Below are 14,093 nucleotides of genomic sequence, written 5' to 3' on the forward strand. Positions count from 1 at the left end.
ATCGACAGAAGCCAGCTGAGGTGGCTAAGGCATCTGTTCCGGATGACTCCTGGACGCCTCCCTGGAAGTGTTCCGGGCATGTCCAACCGGGAGGAGGCCCCGGGGAAGACCTAGGACATGCTGGAGGGACTATGTCTCTCGGCTGGCCTGGGGACGCCTCTGTATTCCCCCGGAAGAGCTGGAGGAAGTGTCTGGGGAGAGGGAAGTCTGGGCATCCCTGCTTAGACTGCTGCCCCCGTGACCCGGCCCCAGATAAGCGGCAGAAGATGGACGGATGGACGGAATAGAATAGAAATAGAATGAAATGGAATAGAAGCAACACTGGTCAGAATAAAGCATAATTATACCAGAATATTTTATCATTGCATTAATTACACATCAAAACTACAGAATACAAACAATATAAACAGCTTTTTATAGCCTTTTATAGCCAATTTATAAACCAATTATAGTGTAAGCTCAGAGTTTTTCTATCGATATGCAATCTTAGGCTTTGCTATATACTTGTAAGAGGTTTTATTTAAAGTGCAAGCATTAGCCTTTAATCATAGAGTTAGTAAATCAAAAATAGTTTGCACAAGGTGGCATTGTGCTTGTCTGTATTACTATTGCCCCCTTTCCACCAGAAAGGACCGGGTGCTGGTTCAGAGCTAGTGCTGGTTCGAAGTTGATTCCACTGTCGATCCTTCTAAGAACCGGTTTGCCTTTCCATGGGCTAGAGAGCCATCACAGGGCCAAGTGTTATGTCACTGTATACAACGTTACAAAGCAGCAGCGGCAAACACAAACACAACATCAACAATGGCGGATGTTGCTTTACTCTTAATGCTCATGGCTTTGCAAACCTACAGTGGTATTCAACGTGGCAAATCCTGATTTAAAATGATTTAAAAACGGTGCTAAGAAAAGCTTCTCTTTTGTCTTGTTGGTCACAGTAACCGCGCCCCCAGCCCCTGACACAATCGGTTCTTAAGTCTAGATCAGCAACGTTTTGGTGCTACTTAAGAACCATTTTTCCTGGTTCAGAGCCGGTGCTTTGGGTGTCGAAAAAGAAAGAACTGATTTTATATTAGGCTCTGGCTCCAAACCAGCACTCAAACTGCCTTGGTGGAAAAGGGGCACTAGCTTCCTATTTGTTTTTTTCTTGGTGATTTTTTGATTTATGTATATCTTCCGATTTTTTCTTTAGATATTTAAATTCACAAAGTGAGTCTCCTTAAGTCAGTAGCACTGGACTCAATAAGATGTACCCATTTGTCCACAATGTCACTGAACCCTGAGGGTTACAGTTTGATACTGCTGCTGCTGTTCCCAGATTTTTCAATCAACAGTAAATCTTTGCACTTGAAACAGACTTCCTAATAGGAGCAGATGCACCAGTTTTTAACAGCAGTCTACCATTATTATTATTATTCATCTTATCATTAGCAGTTTTAAAACACGAACTGCTGTCATGCGAGAGAGTCTCTTGGTAAACTCTCGGTGGATTCTGCTGTTGACATGCAACAGCAGGGTGAGCATACAATCCACACGGTTTCAAACTGAATAAAGCAGTGCATTTCTTTTTAACAACTTCTAAAAAAATCATGCAAGGTATTCTCTTAGTCTGATTGTATATAGTAGAGCAACAGCAATGATTAAAGTTTGATTGAGTCCAGCTTAAATGTATCTGTTGCCTCACAATCAATGTAATGTCAAAAACTAGATTTCCCTTTCAAATCTGTCAAATGCAAATAAACAAAGTGAACATCTTTACATCCACATAACTCAATTACATTCATAAATATTCTTTATACAATACTAAAACTTTATTACATTTCAAACACTAGCTTTCAATAAATCTGTTTTCTTATGTTATTCAAAAATCCAAAATTTACATAAGTACACAATGTTTTTACATGAACCTTCCAGAGAAAAGTATATAAACTAAAGTATAAAAAACTAATTTTACCTACCCTAAACAACATATCCTGTTAGCGTTGCGAGGATAAAAACACGACCCAAGGATAGCGTGAAAATAAACTATTTAATAACTTAAAAACACGAAACAGGGACAAGGACATGACAAAGACGACAAACGACAACAAGGTTTAATACACATGACAATTAGACATCAGGAACAGGTCTGCACAGGCGGGGAGGAAGAGACAAGCGCGGGGCAGACACCTGACACAGAACATAAACAAATGCACATGGCCAAAAGTCTGAGCTGGATCCTGACAGTACCCCCCCTCGAGGCATGGCTCCCGACGCACCAATCCCATATCGACCCATATCCGAGGGGACCATGATCCCGACAAGATCCAGGAGGGGGGAGCAAGGCACTCAGCGAGGCAGGAGGCGGAGCAAGGCACACGGTGAGGCAGGTGGGGGGAGCAAGGCACACGGCGAGGCAGGCAGACTGAGCAAGGCACACAGCGACACAGCCAGAGAGGGCCGAGCGACGTCCACAGCCGAGTGATGTCCACAGCCAAGCAGAAGGGCCGAGCGACATCCACAGCGGAGCAGAAGGGCCGAGCGACATCCACAGCTGAGCAGAAGGGCCGAGAGACGTCCACAGCTGAGCAGAAGGGCTGAGCGACATCCACAGCTGAGCAGAAGGGCCGAGCGACGTCCACAGCCGAGCAGAAGGTCAGAGAAAAAAAAAAATGATACGTCTTCAGACCATTTGGCAGACAGAATCATCCCCCTTAGTTCAAATGTGTGTTACCCACCGTGGTACAGAATAAATTCTTCTTCTAAAACAGAAACTTCAGTCTCTCCTGGGCAAACATCATGTATTTGGAGCTCCAGTTGAACCTCAGGAAGAGTGTGCAATTTGTCATTCAAAGAATCATTTTTCTAGAGGTAGTATGGGATTCAACCACAATGTAGCCACAGTTTAATTCTTGCTGCTATGAGTGACATCAGGCTAGCCCAGGATTTATCAGTCTCACCTTGGGGCATGCTGCCATTGCAAAACACATTTAATGGATGTCTCTCTCACAGGCAGGGGTGTGGTTCTTGATGGCTGCCCAGTCCATGGTCTGTGGGGAGATTCTTTTATTTCATGCTTTCATGTTCCAAGCTTTGAAACACTTTCTAAGCTGGAAACCTTGGGTATGGCCAATGAAGGGGGTCAGCTCATAGATTTCTGCTTTACTAACTTTACTAACAATTGGTCATTCTGACAATAATGAGTCTCAGAGCTCCATCCACAAGGAAACTTTATGCCCTAAAAGAGAGTCATGAACCAAGTCATCTGCTTAGTTGATTCTGTGCTGGAGTTCTTCCAAGAATGCCTTTGCAGTTGTGTGTGCTAATGCCACACAGCCTTTTTAGGCAGACATTCTTACTCTGTGTGGTGATGGTGGTATTGAGTTTCTGATATATGCACCAATCTATGAAGCAGTGCTGAGTTCCATCAAAAGGGAAGTCTCAGGCTAAATATGTAAAATGGCTCCCTGAGTAGAGAGTAAGACACTGTATAATTTGCCACACACTAAGCATACCTAACTTCTTTCTTTAGATAATTTGAATCTGGGGATTCTGTGATGTAGATGCCTTTTTATAGTGCCGTTGACGTGCGCCACTGCATCACCTGAACCCACACTGGCGAATAACATTGGTATGTTTTTACTTGATTTTCAGACACTAGTCTCACTGTGGCATTTCCATAGCATCAAGCCATGACACAGATTCTTGTTCCCTTCTCTGTTTCGCATATCCATTTTATTGTTCCTGGGGTATATAAAGGAACCTCATCCTCATTTGTGTGACACTGGAGGGTGTGTTTATAAACTGTTATAAACACCTGAGAGTATTATTATGAATAATATCCTTTCTTCCGTCATATACAGTCTGACAATTGTGTTTTTTCATGTCTATTGATTAGGAGGTCGTTGTCCTCAAAGACCACATGTAATTGGCAACTCCTCTCGGAAATCCTCACAAGGCAAAATCCAACTGGAGCTGGAACATCTCTAGATCCCTCAGGATCCTCACGGGATTGGCCTCTTCTCACTTCTTACCTCTCGAATGGCCAAGAACAATTTGGTCTTTGCTGTCTTTAGAGCCATCATGTCACCTGTGCTGAAGGCAGAGTCTCTGGTTTTCACCAGCACATGCACCTTTGTAGTCATCAACAGATTCTGATTGGAGCATATGGTGATGTCATGTCATGCCATCAATGCACTTGCTGGTTGCAGCCTCCCTAAACAGTTGCCAGTCAGTGTGCTCAAAACAGCCCTGAAAGGCAGAGATGGCTCATGCAGGCTAGGATTTGAACCTCTTCAGAACTGGTTTAAAGTGATTAATGGGCAGACTGTATGCTGGAATTAGCAAAACAGAGCTGTGGTTTGAGAAGACAAGGTGAAGGTGGTGCTCTACATGTTGGGAATGTTTGTGTAACAAGATTCAGTATGTTCATGACTATTTTTGCAAAGATCACACACTAACAGAATTTAGAGATTTGCAATTGGGCATGACAGAGAGCAAGAAAGGAAATAGACCAGACACAAAGAAAGAGCATCAAAAAAATGATTGAGAGATCCCTCTGCTGTCTGCAGAGGAATTGTCACTGATAGCTTTGACACTCCCTCCTGCTACTTAGGAAAGTCAGATTGGCCAGACCAGTCAAATGGTGGCACTAGAGTGCAAGTGTTAACAATTTTATGGTTTACATTCCATGTTTCATGAATCAAGAGCTAACTCTTTTTCACCGATTCTATGGGTTCTCTGAAATAAAACAGCCATAACATCATTTATCTTAGATTTAACCTTAGATTTTTTGCTAACTTGAATAATATTTTAAATTTCTTTTATGTTCACATTTGGAAGCTATACCAAGCGGCCAGCAACCAAACAGCACAACCAAGCAGCTTTCAATAGTCATTTTTAAAAAGCTTTTAGATATCATCACAAACCTTGAAAAGTATGTTCATGTATTTTTTTCTTTATGGTCCTATTTATCTTGACAAGAACTGACTACTGGATTCATAGTTTGTGAGGAGTGATTGGTTATATTATTTATTATTATTATTATGAGTCTTAATTAAAATATTATGGAGTTCAAAGGCCACAAGTCATAGAAACACCACATTTTGAGGGATGGTGCAAATAAAAAATTTGGTGGGACGCTACGCAGAATCTGTTTTTAAAAAAAGTGTCAAACTTAATACTTATCAGAAACATGCCATGAAAAGACAATCAATTCTATTGACTTTTTATTGAGTGATTTAAACAAACAGTTATAACTCATGAATGGATACATCAGAAAAGGCAATTTAGCTACTAGGGGTGCATGTTTTTCACACAGAAATTTACCATTTAACCACACACACTTCATGTATAAAAAACTGAATAATTATGCTAAATTCTATTTTGCAAACTAGACATAATTTTTTTTTAAGAATTTCCAAAAACATTTTTTTGGTAATATCAATAGACAACAAATATCAATTAACCCAATTGGGGATGCACACCTTTAGTCAAATAGCTTTCAGCAACATTGCATACAATTTCAAACATTTCATACTTTATATATTTTGTAAGAAATCCTCAAAAATCTTAATTGAAAACTTGAACGTTCATCAGTGTGTTTTCTATTGTTTTATGTTACATAGCTGAGTGTCCCTGTACCAGTATAATCACAGCTTGGGCTACATTTATTATTATTATTATTATTATTATTATTATTATTATTATTATTATTATTATTATACTTTCTCCCTCTGGGAGTCCATATTAGCCCATAGATTCCCTTTAAGAGCTTTTATGAAATATGGCACATAGTGGACCCCCATTGGATTCTTGGGGAAAAAAATCCATGACTGTTCATCCTACCATGGCCAAATTTGGTACACTTTATCTACAGAATAATCTTGCTAGGGCTGTTGTCCAATTTCTATGTTAAAGACACAAAAATTTTAAATGAGTCATATATCAGTATGATGTTGATACTGAAAAACAGATTTAAACACCCATGTCTCCATGTACCCTGTGGTCCTGAGGTGCTTGGTCTTTAATATACTACTACTACTACTACTACTACTACTACTACTACTACTACTATTAATAATAATAATAATAATCATAATAATAATAATAATAATTGTTAATGTTGTTGATTAGTGGAAAACTATGAAAGGCATTCTCTTGACACTGATGCGTTAATGAGTGCATGTAGTAGAGCTACAATGATTTAAAAGTGCATCTGCTGACTCTGTTGAAGAAGATTTCAAAGTAATGTTAAAAAGTAGCTTTGTATACTTGGTATTCTATATCATTTATATATATTAGCTTTTTAGCTTGTTTAGTTAACATCAAACATTTACTCATAAATACAAAAAGATGAAGAAAAGATGAAAGAGAAAATTATATGATTAAACAGCACAATCTTTAAACTACCTAAATTATTTTACTCTTATATTAATGATTAAAAGTGATAATACATATATAGCTACATAATATTAAGGTCTGGATGATTTCTTGAAGAATGCTTCTTGAGGGAGATATTCCTCTTATTCCAGTTGTAGAGTCTTTAGAAAAAGAAACAGTTTTTAACATTCATTCATCATTCAGGTTGATGAAGACAATGTAGGAGAGAGTGAAAGTGAACGTGATGTAAAGTTCTTTTTATTGTAAGGTCTTTAGTGCTGGTCTTAAAATTCTATGAATAATCCTGCATTATTACATTAATATTCAAACTAACACATTTCTGGTTGATGTTCTGAATGTTTAATACTCACCATCAGTGATAGCAGAGGAAATTAAGCTCCTCATTGCAGTCTCTTTTCTCCCAGACTGATGTGTTGAAGTTGAAGGCACCACAGCTATATGGCTGGATTGGGCATTGAGGTAGCGATACGCTGCTCCCCAGCAGCATCCCGTTCACCCAGAACCATTTTCCATCAAGGAATCGCAGGCCTGTCCACACAGGGGCTGATTGAGTCTCTGTTTTAAGCAGTGTCTGATAATATTGAAGCGATTTATCTGATTCCATAAAAGCCAAGCTAGTGTATTGAGTCCTGCAATGCTGAAGAGCCATCTCCCAGGTTTTTTTCTCATTCACAAATATGAAACTCCTAGAACAAGTGGAAAAAAAATTTCCATCACAGCTAGTATCATGCCAGCCATTTTGATCCATAACAACACAATTCTCTCCTGTATTCTTATCATTGGGCTCGCCAGAGGACCACTTTGTGAAATTTGATTTATCTCCATCAGTCCACATCCAGTTGTTTACATGTGGTGCAGTTCTGATCAGCCCATTCCAAGCTAGGTTTGATATTATAACCGCCACAGATTTGTTGTTTTCCTCTTTAGAAGTGATGGTAGCCAAATTCCCAAAGTGTTGTCTGCAATAGTCCTGAGCTGTAGTCCAGGTCGTCTGCTGAGAAACGAAAAAGTATTCTCTTGTCACACTTACAGATGTCCCATAAAGGACAAACAGGTGACAAATAAAAAAGAGATACTTCATCTTTGGTGTTTTGAGTCTAAGCACTAAACCTTTACTTGCTTCACTGCTGAGATGAGCTGACAACTTTCTGACTTCAGCTTAAAAGGATTAATTTAAAGCACATGCAAAATTACATAAGAGCGTCATCATTTCATTTCACCAGAACCCAAAGCTTGGAAAGTTTGGAGAACATCATATTTGTACATCTAAATATCAAACTTTTGCTGAATGAACTAGAATGTATGCAGAGTAATAATGGCAATAATTCTTGAATCCTGAACATCAGCTAGACTGACTAACTGTTTTGCAGCAAATTGAGTTTGAACTTCCTACAGTTCTGGCAATGGTTTAGAAAAATTGTTATTTTGCTTACAACAGAGTTTTTAAACTGATGGTATTCTTAGTGCATGAGTTAATGAACCATAATCAGGGTGCATTTATTATATAAACTTTAAAAGACTTCTGTAAGGCTCTTTGGATAATGGTGTCTGCCATAAATGTAAATGTAAACGTCAATAAAAAACGTCACTCCTGGATTTGATTATTAGCGACAATGTGCTCCTGACCTTTCAAGAGCTATAAGACTGGTGTGCTCCTGAAGAATTCAGTCTCTCTTCATTAAGATTTATAAAAATCATTAAGTAAATGTTTAAAACAATATTTATTTTACAAAATCAAGTTTAATGTTGAAATCCTGATTTAGTACTGGACTAACCACAATGCGAAAATCGAAGGAGGAAAAGGTTTAAATGTGTGGAGGACAATGATTCAATGACAAATTTCAATCCATCATAGAGTCATAATAATTACACAGTTTTTTTCCTCTATTTTTAAATTCTGAATTATACAGTAAAAAAGAGTAAAAGAATTGTGCCACTACAGTCCCAGAGTTAATCATTTTAGCACACTAGTTAGTTGTGTTGGCCCCCTTGACAACACTTGTTACAGCAACTATTATTTTCTGGCACTTGTGTGCTAAACTCCAAAGGCTATTCCAATGCATAGTCTCAATTCTAAGGTTAAACTGGTAAGATTCTGTACTACATTTGCCCAAGTGTATAGAGATGACACTATCATTAGGTCACAGCTGTTTGTCTCAGGTAATTTGAGAGTTGCAAATTAGCCATCAGATCTCGAGTGTCTTTCACCTTTAGTCACAAGGTGCCCTTGAACGTTATAATATAGAAACTGAAAAGGGCTGGGATGAGGGTTTTCCATGTGTCCATGACCTTGTGCACACAATATGAGGACCATTAAAGGTGCTGCAGGAACAAAGGTTGTCACTGGGAACAGGCCACTAAAAAAGTAAATTTTGATGTATGTCTGTACCCTTTCTAAGTTTTTAAATGTAGCAAGGGATACTGCTCGAAAAGCTTTAAGCTCCTCTCAGGATGACATGAAGGACTGGTATGATTGTCTTACAGTTGCCTGTTTGTACAGTGCTGGAGTTTTAGACTTATTGCCAGTGCCATTTCTTCACTCCAGAACACATTAAATGGCCCACACAATGAATGCTCCCCACAGATAGATGGTCTATATCTTGGTAGGAAATATGTGTCCTCTGTTACTGTGTGTCTAAACTATGAGGTGTTGCAGCGTTTACCTAAGAAATGAGAAAATTTGCCTGCATCTCTTCAAGGAGACATCAAAGCTCTGATCAAAATGTTTCCTGGTTTGTTTGCTCCCTTCTCACACAACACTAATAGAGTATGACATTGACATGATGGTGATCATTCACTTATCAAGCAGCATCCTTATGGAGCAAACCCTAAGCCAGCACCACTAGGCAAGCGATTATGAAGCAAAAGACAGAGTACTTACTTAAACATAGAATAGCTTTCCATAGTTTGAGCCCTTTAATTTAATTTGGATAAATGTGAATTCAGAACGGGGTGGTCACTTGGGAAAATTGTGGGGCAGAATATTGTGGAAACATATTTTGATATTAAAATCCAAGTAATTTGTGCATTTTCAGTTCCAAAAAACAAGGTGAGATCTCAGTCTCTTTTTAGGCAGGCTGGATGTAATCATTGATTTTGGATTGTTTTGCTGATTTTGTTTTACTCCTTACTAACTTGTTAGGCCAAAGTGTCTTGTGCAAGTGGACTCCAGAGTGCCAGTCTGCCTTCTGCCTTGTTTATGGCTTTACAGTACATTTAAATGTATCTTGGTGACATGGTCTCTATTGGCCTCATGGTCTCTCTCTCATTGTCCAGGAGTTCACTCTGGTCATCACTCACTATTAGGGGTGTAACTGCAATTATTTGGTAGCGGGCTGACTCCAGCTTCTCCCTCATTTGAGCCATGTATCATTGGGGGCATTCCTGTGACTAGAGAAATTAGTTAGCTCCCAGCAAAAGAGCACAAGCTCTGTGAGCTTAAGGAACCATAAAATGCCACTCTCAATGGGATTGCTCTGAGGTTGTGGCTAGGATTTTCTGGAGCATGGCATTAAAGTACTCAACCTATCTATCAATGTAGGTAGAACGCTTGGGTAACAGTTCCAGATTCATTGTTTTTAGGTTGGCTCTGTAGGGTTGCACAGGCAAGTTGAATGGTATAGCATTCAGGACTTTATGGCATTCAGGCATTCAGGACTTCATGTAAAACAAAGACAGGGCTAGGACTTAGTAAGCAATCCTAGCCACATAAAGTGCAACTGTGCAACCTGGTGCAAACAGTGCAGGACAAGACAGACAAGACAGTGCAGGATAAGACAAACAAGACAGACAAGACAGTGCAGGACAAAAGACAGTGCAGCATGAATTCCATGCTGGTCCAGGCTGGTTTTTACTGGTTCATGCTGGTATAGTGCTGGTATAATGCTGGTCAGTGCTGGTATAGTGCTGGTATAGTGCTGGGTGGCCAGCATAGTCATGGTATTATCAAGCAAAATGGGGCTGGTGTAGCTGGTACTACATTTACCTTTGTGAACATACTGTAGTTGCTTTAAAGGTTGCATAGCAACGCTGATGCTGGGTAATATCTCTTCACATTACCGCTGTACTAAAAAAAAACAATTAATTTGTGGAGACACTTTAATCCCTAACGATCGATTTTTAAATGTTTTTATTCTTTGTTATTAAAAGCTTTTTGAGCTTTGTTATTTCAGTTCTTTATTCAAAAGAGGGCACAAAAGAAATAACACACTTATAATTAAATATATTCCAATATATCGTGTTTTAATCTTATATTAATGTGTTACATAGAAACATACACAAGCAAAAATAAAGCTTGTTCCCATAAAGCTCATTCCAGCAAGATCATACTGGTTCCTGCACTTTTCAAAAATTAAATCTCGCATTATTTTCAACTACATTATATACCTTACAGTGTTTATCGAAATTAGTATAAGTGCACGTGTTCCAGATCATCATGTTTTTGCCACCGTAATTAGGATTTTGTTTTGGGGTAAATAAAAAGCTTCCTCGTCTACACGACGAATCTGCTGATCACTGGGAATCAGAATGTTGGCATACGTGAGGTACCAACTAGCGAAATTAAGGACTTTAACTACGACATGTTTGACCAAACTCAGGTTTATTGGGTACGATGGAAGCAAGACTTCTTCAGGGCACAAATACTAATGCTTAAAGGTATGTAACTTAAGCAGTAGCTGTTTTATCGTAATTCGTTCCCTGCACAATATAAACAAATGAATGATATATACAGTAGTTTTGTTTCTTATTTTGTTTCTATAATTTTTCAGAGAATAAAGAAGACATAGAGCAGGAGTTGTCTAAAGGCAAACGACTCCGTGTAGCGCCTCTTAAAAAACATGGTCATCACCACCACATACTACTTGTTCCTCGCTAAAAGAGAGAGTGGAAGCTAAGAACAAAAATGTGTGTTGTAAAGGTTATATTGTGTAACGTTATTTCTGCATGTGTGTAAATTACAGTGTGATGGCAAATGTCATTTTCCAATAAATATTTTAAACAAACTGATATTGTATATATATATATATATATATATATATATATATATATATATATATATATATATATATATATATATATATATACGTATATATATATATATATATATATATATATATATAAAGAAAGCCATATAAAGAAAGCCATTTAAATGATAGGAATATCCAGAATGTTTTTCCTTATTAAAAAGTGAATTGCAATTCTCTACAAAATTGTCTTGGTCTTTATTTAACTATGGATATGCACTAAGAAATGTGATACTTAACAAATGGGTTTTGTTGTGGTTTTGCTGGGATTATACTAGCATCATAGACAACATATGTTGACCAGCACACCAGCATCCCAGGCTGGTCGGCCAGCACACCAGCTTCCCAGGCTGGTCGGCCAGCATACAGTACCACCATCCCAAGCTGGTCAGCCAGCACACCAGCAACCAGCACCTAATGCTGGACCAGCATACCACCATCCCAAGCTGGTCCCAGCATGCAAAACATACCTTATGCTGGAGCAGCAATGCTGTTTTTTTTTTTTTAGCAGAGAAGACAATTCACAAATTACAAAAAAGACAATACACAAAAGACAGTAAACAGAAACAGCGCCGACCGACCAGTGTAAATACTGTATGTAAATACTGTATGTTCAGACAATATTGCTGGCAGTAATACTAGAATGAACACAGTTTCTTAGCAGCAGGTCCCTGAGATAGTGTATAAGATTGTGCAAAAACAGCAACAACTGAAATATTGTATAGTATGTGCGAAACAACTGAAATGTTAGTCAGAGTGTGCAAAGAGCAAAAAAGTAAAAAAAAGTGTGCAAAACAGCATGTAAACAGTTTGATGAATGTAAGCATCATGTAAACAAGTTGGCTGTATATTAGAAGTGTGTGTTTTAGGTGTAGGTCTGTATAGTCCATACAGATGATGTGCATGTGTATGTTGTGCTCAGTACAGGTCAGTTCAGATATTAAGAAGTCTAATGGCTTGTGGGAAGAAACTGTTACACAGTCTGGTCGTGAGGGCCCGAATGCTTCGGTACCTTTTTCCAGACGGCAGGAGGGTGAAGAGTGTGTGAGTGGTGTGTGGGGTCATCCACAATGCTGTTAGCTTTGCGGATGGAGTGTGTGGTGTAAATGTCCATGCTAGAGGGAAGAGAGACTCCAATGATCTTCTCAGCTGTCCTCACTATCCGCTGCAGGGTCTTGCAATCCGAGATGGTGCAGTTCCCAAACCAGACAGTGATGCAGCTGCTCAGGATGCTCTCAATGGTCCCCATATAGAACATGGTCAGGATGGTGGGAGGGAGATGTGCCTTTCTCAAGCTGCCTTCACACTTCACACGACAAACGGACACGACTGTCGGATTTCGCCCCCTAGTGACAGTCGCACGGAATATGCAATATGATCGTGCAGACGTCAACATGGGAGAGAAGCGTGATTCTCGCGGTCTCGGAAAACCCATTACTAGATGATCGTGATGACAAAGTAACAAAAATCTTCTCCATTAAGGCGCACTAAACTCTTGCACTAAACGGTGATACTCACCGAGACTTTTTCTCCAAGTCAGGTAGTGTTTTATACACACTGATTTGCATTAAAAATAATACAATATAAATATTAATAATTTATAAATTTTTTTATCAATAACAATGTATTTAAAACAAAAAGATTGTTTTTGGTAAAATTTAAAAATTGCTAAAGTTAATATTAATACTTTTCAATCATTCTTATCACCTCGCGCACACGAACCTGATAGGACAACATTAGAATACATCACATCCGGTCGGGCATATCGGATGCGGTGTAGTCGCACAAGTTAAATTTTTTTAACTGATCCAACGCTCAAATCGGATCCGAAAATTACGGATCCACAGATGGTCGGCACCTCACGCAGCGACCTTGCGACTCTCCATAGGAAATGAATGACTTCCGGTTTATCGGCGGTCGTTTCTCGTGTGCAGTGTGAAGGCGGCTTCAGCCTTTGTAGGAAGTAGAGACGCTGCTGGGCTTTCTTGGTGATGGAGCTGGTGTTGAGTGACCAGGTGAGGTTCTCCGCTAGACGAACACCAAGAAATTTGGTGCTCTTGACGATCTCTACAGATGATCCGTCGATGTTCAGCGGAGAGTGGTCACTCTGTGCTCTCCTGAAGTCAACAACCATCTCTTTAGTTTTATCAACATTCAGAGACAGGTTGTTGGTTCTACACCATGTAGTGAGCTGTTGCACCTCTCTGTGCATATGTATTTTTACATATTTTTTTTTTCTCTCTTATAAATTGTTTTCTAATTTCTATGTAAAGCACTTTGAATGACCTCTGTGTATGAAATGTGCTATACAAATAAACTTGCCTTGATTTACCTTGCCTTGCCTATGCTGACTCATCGTTCTTGCTGATGAGACCCACCACAGTCGTGTCATCTGCGAACTTGGTGATATACAGTAGTTTGATCTGTGCATTGCTGCACAGTCGTGGGTCAGCAGAGTGAACAGCAGTGGACTGAGCACTCAGCCTTGAGGAGCTCCAGTGTTCAGTGTGGTGGTGTTGGAGATGCTGTTCCTGATCCGGACTGACTGAGGTCTCCCAGTCAGGAAGTTCAGGATCCAGTTGCAGAGGGAGGTGTTTAGTCCCAGCATGCTCAGCTTCCCAATCAGGTGCTGAGGGATGATTGTGTTGAATGCTGAACTAAAGTCTATGAACAGCATTCGTACATAAGTGT

The sequence above is a fragment of the Tachysurus vachellii genome, chromosome 8 (genome assembly GCF_030014155.1).
Source record: "Tachysurus vachellii isolate PV-2020 chromosome 8, HZAU_Pvac_v1, whole genome shotgun sequence".
Lineage (NCBI taxonomy): Eukaryota > Metazoa > Chordata > Actinopteri > Siluriformes > Bagridae > Tachysurus > Tachysurus vachellii.